Source organism: Caloenas nicobarica, chromosome 1 (genome assembly GCF_036013445.1).
Source record: "Caloenas nicobarica isolate bCalNic1 chromosome 1, bCalNic1.hap1, whole genome shotgun sequence".
NCBI classification, from domain to species: Eukaryota; Metazoa; Chordata; class Aves; order Columbiformes; family Columbidae; genus Caloenas; species Caloenas nicobarica.
This window is the reverse complement of record NC_088245.1, coordinates 7,131,908-7,138,820: the sequence shown is the minus strand read 5'-3', so window position 1 is coordinate 7,138,820 and position 6,913 is coordinate 7,131,908. Positions and strand designations below refer to the sequence as shown.

The 6,913-nt window shown below is 45.6% G+C and overlaps 1 protein-coding gene across 1 annotated transcript in view; it reads left to right on the top strand.

Annotated features, from left to right (window-relative positions):
* The window catches only part of NUDT5 (nudix hydrolase 5), a 254,472-nt gene that overhangs the window by 166,793 nt on the left and 80,766 nt on the right, over nucleotides 1–6,913 (top strand). The window lies entirely within an intron of this gene.

The following is a 6,913-nucleotide window of genomic DNA, read 5'->3' as shown; positions in this document are numbered from 1 at the left end:
TAAACGCGTCTCCGCGCTCAAAGCGCTGCCCGCGGTGGCTTCGCCGAGGGGCTGTCCCCAGTGTCCCCCTGCCGTGTGCGCGGGTGGGGGACCTGGGTCTCCACAGCCACCCCCGGGCGCCATGACAGCCCGTAGACGGCGATACCTCTGAGGGCACGGAGGTAAAACGCTGCCCGGCCCCGGCGCCTCAGGGCGGCGGGAACAGCGCCGATCGTGAGGGGGAAGTTGTGTTGGGTCTGGTGTCTGTGGGGCTTGTCCGTCCGCTGAGGGAAAGGTCACAGAATCACAGGATATCAGGGGTTGGAAGGGACCTCGAAAGATCACCCAGTCCAATCCCCCTGCCGGAGCAGGAACACCCAGATGAGGTTACACAGGAAGGCGTCCAGGCAGGTTTTAATGTCTGCAGAGAAGGAGACTCCACAACCCCCCTGGGCAGCCTGTTCCAGGCTCTGGCACCCTCACTGAGAAGAAGTTTCTTCTCAAATTTAAGTGGAACCTCCTGTGTTCCAGTTTGTACCCATTGCCCCTTGTCCTATCATTGGTTGTCACCCAGAAGAGCCTGGCTCCATCCTCGTGACACTCACCCTTTACATATTTATAAACATGAATGAGGTCACCCCTCAGTCTCCTCTTCTCAAAAGGTTGAAGTAAAAGGTGAAAAATAAGAGTGTCAAAATGGCCCAGGCCCCTGCCTCCCCCTTGGGCCTCACGCTCCCTGCCTGAGGCCTGCATCTGAAATGAGGAAAAGTTTTTGTGTGCCATGTTAATCTGTACCACCTGTATATTTAACAGATCAATAACAAATATTGCCTATTTGTTCTCTCACTTACTGCTAATATGTCATCATACTCTCTGGTATTTATCAACTAATCATGTCCCCTCCCTCCTTCATTGTGCAAGGCTATGGCAGCCATGAAATTAACAATTCGACTTATATTACGCTGTAAAAATGTCAAGCCTGTCTCAGAAATCATTGCTTCTCGCCCATGCTGTGGTGGCAGAAATGGTCCTAGAGTGGGAAGTACCTCGAAGGATGGAAGATGGAGATGTTTCAAAATGATGCGACCCTACCCCAAATAAATGGCATGATAGAACTGGGAAGGAAGAACCGTGCACTGTAGGTCAGCAAATGGTAAAACCATCCCAAATCTGCAGCTTTCTCTTGAGCATCCTCCAGAGCTGCTGGAGTGATGTCTAGGAGAACAGCGAATGGTTGAGATCCCAAAGAGATATTTACCTTACGTAATTTTTTTGTTATTTTAAAGCTGGTGTCTAAACTAAGCTGTTTGGTCATTCTACAGTCCAGAGAGACAAGGTATCTCCATCAGCTTGAGGCAGGTTGGACAGACCACATTGTGAGGAGACGTGTCTCCAGTGGTTGTAGAGTGGTGAAGCCTCAGCAGAGTCCTGCGTGTCTCTCTTGACCGGAGGCCTCGTTTATAGCTTGCTAATGTTAGACTAGATGAATCCCACCTCTATTTTTTTTATTCTTGGCTCTACCAACAGGTTGATACAGGATCATATGACTGTACTATGTAACATCTGTTACACAACAGTACAGGAGAGAAAAGTGCCTTATTTCATCAAGGAGCAAAGTGGGAGTGGTGCCTACTACGTATAGAACGTAGACCTTGGTTAAGGAAAACATCTCTCTTTGGAAAACATATTTAATTCAAGAATATACTTAAAGGCAAGCATGTACTTTACTGATTTCCACTGTGGGAACATACACAGATGCAAAGTGCTCTGGGATTCATCAATGTGGGATGTTAGGTAACTTCTATGTATTATTTTTACAGAATTATTATCTAAGTGTAGGCTAACTCACCCTGCCTGAACTTAAGCTCTCCTTGCTAAGTAGGACATCACCTTGAGGAAGATCTTACAGTTCCAGGGCTTTGTCAGCTCCACAGCATTATTTTCCTTGTTTCTTGATTTACTCTCAGCACCTTGTAATATGAGGTCTAGTCTTCCATTAAAAATGTGCTCTGTCTACATTTTTCTACCCCAGGTGTGTCTGAAAGAGGTTTGTTGGTTTTTTTTTTCCTTTTAATCCACATTTGTATGTTTTTCTTTCCTTGTTCTTCAACATTACTGACTGCTAATCCTGGCACTGACTTTATTCTAGGAGAGCAACTGTGTGTTGACACATTCTGTCCTGAAGGTGGGGAAATTTATGGTGCACAGTTCCAAGTACACAGCCCATTACTATGTATTGTAGAGAACTTCCCTCCTCTGTGCTGTGAAAACTTGTTATACCAGTTTAAAAAATATGTCAGGCATGCATCTCTTTCCTCTAACATTAATCATTAATTAACATGTGATACTGACATTTCTGGTTGCTATTTAATGAAGGAAAACAGTATTTTATGTGCGTTTGTAACTTCTACTTCTTCTACGTCGGCATCACAAGATGCCCAAGTGTCGGCGTCAGTACAATCCTGTGTATGGGAACCCTCTTCTGCAGACCCTCTGGAAATGCTGCCCAAACCAGAGCCACTAAAACAAGCCCATGTTTGCAAAACTCTTGGCAATCTGACTCCTTTTCCTTGTGTTACAGGCCAAAATTCAAGTTTCTTCGCACAGAATGTGCTTGTTATATTTATTACTGCAAATAGATGCTACCAGACACAATGAACTAAGCAACTGTGGTCAAAGAGCATCTTACTCCCCTGTTTTGGACTTCCTTCACAAATAGTTTTTATTTGGGGTATTTTTTTTTCTCCGCATGTGGCCTGGACTTGATAAGCAATTGGTAGAACTGAGCAGTCAGAAAGAAAATGTAAGATGATGGAAAGCTATCCGTTTTTCATTTGAATTTCAGTAGGCTTAGAAAGCTCCACAGTAAAATTCAGAGCCCCCTTGTGTGAGGCAGTGTATATGAAGTAGAAAAAAAGCAAGCAAGCAAGCTGCTATGTTACATTTTGAATGTAAGGCAATGGATAGACAAAATAGAGAATAAATGTGCACTGGGATGTGAGACAACCATGAAAGAAACAGGGTTTAGCTAAAGTGAAGGTTGAGTTACATTTATGGTCATTATAGTTGACTTATTGCTGTGATAAACATGGTATTATGATTTGTTATTTGTGTAAGAGTGGCCACTGGAAACCTCAAGACAAGACAAAGTATTGTACAAATACCAGGTAGCATACAGTCACTGCTATTCTTGTTTACAGTCAGTAATCCCGCACGAGATGTGCTTCATGACTCACTTGTACAACTTTTCCTCGTGATTGACTGTGTCCTTTTTTTGGCAAGGCACTTCCAGCTAGAGCAAATGAAAGGCTTGGGTGCCACTGCACACCTTGCTCTCAGTGCCCAGCTGGCACAAGGAATTTCTGAACAATGAGATAACCTCCCAGTAATCAAAACTTTGGGACTTGTCTGTGACTCTGCAGCAGGCTGACATCCCAGTCCAGATGTCCCTGCTGCCTCTCTTGTGCCAATTCTCGTGCCACTTTTGTGGTGCTGTCAGTCAGGTCTGTGTAGTCATCTAGATTGAAGCAGACACAGCAGACTGGCAGGATACAGACTGGATGGTTGGTCTGTGAGATGGATGAGGAGTTGGCTCCCAGGCCACACTCGGAGGGTGGTGATCAATGGTCTTTACTCAGGCTGGCAGCCTGTCACAGGTGGGGTCTCCCAGGGATCGACACTGGGCCCCACGCTGGATGGTGGGATTGAAAGCCCCCTCACCACGTTTGCTGATGACACTAAACTGGGTGCTGCGGTGGACACATCAGAAGGGAGAGTCATCTTCCAGAGACACCTGGACAGGCTGGAGGAGTGGGCTAGAGAGAACTGTATGAAGTTTGGTGAAGACAATTGAAAGGTTCCGCACCTGGGACAGCAAAACCCAAGAGCCCAGTACAGGCCAGGATCTGTGTGGCTGGGGAGCAGCCTTGCTGAGAGGGACCTGGGAGTCCTGGTGGACAACAAGCTGAGCACAAGTCATCAGTGAACCACTGCAGCAACAAAGGCAAATCGGATCCTGGGCTGCATCTGCAGCGACATTGCTAGCGGAGAGAGACATGATCATACCACTCTACTCCACACTTGTCAGGCCACTGTGTCCAGTTCTGGTCTCTGCAGTTCAAGAAGGACACAGACAGACTGGAGAGGGTCCAAAGGAGAGCCAGGAAGATGATCAAAGGGCTGGAGAACCTGCCCTGTGAGGAAAGGGGAGGAGGAGGGGCAGGCGCTCATCTCTTCTCTCTGGCAACCAATGATAGAACTGGGGGGAATGGCAGGAAGATGTGCCAGGGGAGGTTTAGGTTGGACATGAGGAAAAGGTTCTTCACTCAGAGAGTGCTGGAGCACTGAACAGGCTCCCCAGGGAGGTGTCACGGCCCCAAGCCTGACGGTGTTCAAGAAGAGACTGGACAACCTCCTCAGACACGTGGTGTGAACTGTGGGGTTGTCCTGTGCAGGGACAGGAGTTGGACTTGATGATCCTTGTGGGTCCCTTCCAACTCAGGGCATTCCATGATTCAGTGAAAGACTGGAGTTAGGTATCTTCTCCCTGGAGAAGTTCTCTTGCCTTGGGGAGGGCACCTCATCACAGTATTCCACTACTTAAAGGACTGCCACAAAGAGGGCGAAGGCTTTATCTTCACAAGGAGCCATATGGAGAAAACAAGAGGCAACGGGTACAAGTTGCACTGGGAGACATTTCATCTTGAGATAAGAAAGACATTTTTTACAGTAAGAACAATCACTCACTGAAACAACCTTCCCAAGGCCATGGTAGAGTCTCCATTACTGGAGGTTTTCAAGATGTGACTGGGCAGGGTGTTGGATAATCTCGTCTAGGCTCCCTTTCCCATCATCTGGCTGGACTAGATGATCTTCTGAGGTCACTTCCAACCTGGGCTGTTCTATGATTCTATGAACATTTTTGGAAGGAGCTTGTGTCTTTTTTATAAAACCCAGATATTTTTGCATTTGGTTTAAAGTGTCAGGGGACAAAACCAAACTTTAGGTTGAGGGAGACAGATAGTGACCTCTGAAACCAGCTCCACGGTCACAGGGACAGTAATATGGGACTCCAAAAATGGTGACTCAAGCTCTAAAAGAACTAAAAACTTTAACTTTCTCATAAGAAAAGACAGGAGGTTTAAAATCCCATCCTCTGAACTGCAGAGAGCAGCTCCCCTCCTGGGGATTAGGGTACATGTGTGGAAAGTGAGAAGTGAGTTTGAACAGTCTGATGGTTCAGAGACAAATGAGTCTCCTAGGCAAGCATTTGAGATACCGTCACTTGCTGTAAAAAAATGGCCAGGATAGGATCTGTGGAGAGCAGAGACAGCATTTATTTGACACTCTCTGGGAATGCCTTTAGCATTTAGTTCTACTTGCAATTAAGCTGGAAGAATATCTAATTTCCAGGTTATCTACTGCTTTAATTGAGAAACAGCCCTGAAGCTGCTGTGGCCAATGCCTTTCTGTACCTGTACAGAAGCAGAGCTGGAGGCATCGGGCGCTGTGGTTATTGGCTTCTCTCCAGCCAGCCTTCACAGTCTTCCTTTTGTCTTCTGGATCCCCAGATTCACCCTTGCCCCCTTCTCTCTTCAGTACCTTATCTTCTTCCTCTATCACTGAGGCCATCTCACTGTCCCCAAGCCATTCCTTCTGCGTCCTCCACCATCACCCCCACCCCACCAGTGCTTCTTGACCCATCTTCTTTCTCCAGAACTCTCCACGTTGCTTTTGTGGCTTCCTAGTGCCTTCCCTCTCCCTCAAGTCATGTCCCTCTTCCTTGCTGGTGTCTCCAGAGCTTAATCTGATGGACATACGAGTGAGTTGTCTGGTAAGCTGGACCTAATTTCTCTCCTCACCTTACTTTTGATGTTTGTGCACCTTACTGCTGAGACAAGCTTTGCAGGTATGAGGAGAATTCTACAGAGTAAGAAGTTGCCTAATGAGTTTTGCTGTCCTCAGGGTTTGTCTACAGTTCAACCGAGGGGAGAGAAAGGGGAGCTGGGTGTATTTTTGGCATTCAGTACCTCAGTTGTGCTTAAATTGTAGTTTTGGCTCCTAAATTCTTTATTGGATCTAATCCTTTATCTTTTCCTTCAGCAGACCCCACCCTTAGAGAAAATACTTCACTTTTCCCATGTTTAGTCTGTTTAGAAGATGGTGGGATTGCCTTCTACTGGTTTTGCAGTATCCGGTTGAAAGTGGCCCAATTAGAAATGTGTACCTGGTAGCTGTTGCTTGGCTTCTACTATTTAAAACGTGTTTCCTGACATTTAATGATAGTTCGTTCTCTCCTACATCCCAATGAGTATAGACAGCTGGTTGTTTTCCAGTGTCAGACTCCAATGAGTTTGAAGTGGATGCAACTTATTTTCCTGTGGGGAAAGGAGACGTATGTCACTGAATTGAATTAAATTTTTATCATATTATTTCCAACGGGGAAGAATGCAAGTAGAATCAAATAAAAATACAAGATGATTTATTCTAAGGGAGCATAAAATACATATACTCGGAAATAAACTTGTATTTTAAAATTGTTGTAGGTTTTTGTAGGTTTTTTTACATTTTTTGTTTGTTTTGTTTTAATTTCGTGTTTGACTCCTGTTAGAACTGAAAGTTAATTCTTCTAATGGTCTTCCATTGGCTCATGATATGAGTCTGGATCTTAATTCCAATTTCCAAGGACAGGGTGTCCCGTCATACAGTGAGCTGTATTTTGCATTTGAGCTCTGTTTTCTTTTTCAGCAGAATGAATAGTTTATGGAGAAGGAGAGCAGCATGGAGGGGTTCCTTATATGTCATGTTTGAGGTAAGGTCTTGCCATTGTCATCCAGGATGTTCTGTAACTTCTGGAAAGGGATTCTGGTAGGGCTGTGGGCTCTGCTCAGGGTCAGCTTCCAGTCAGCGGAACAAATCCTGGTAATTTCATTAG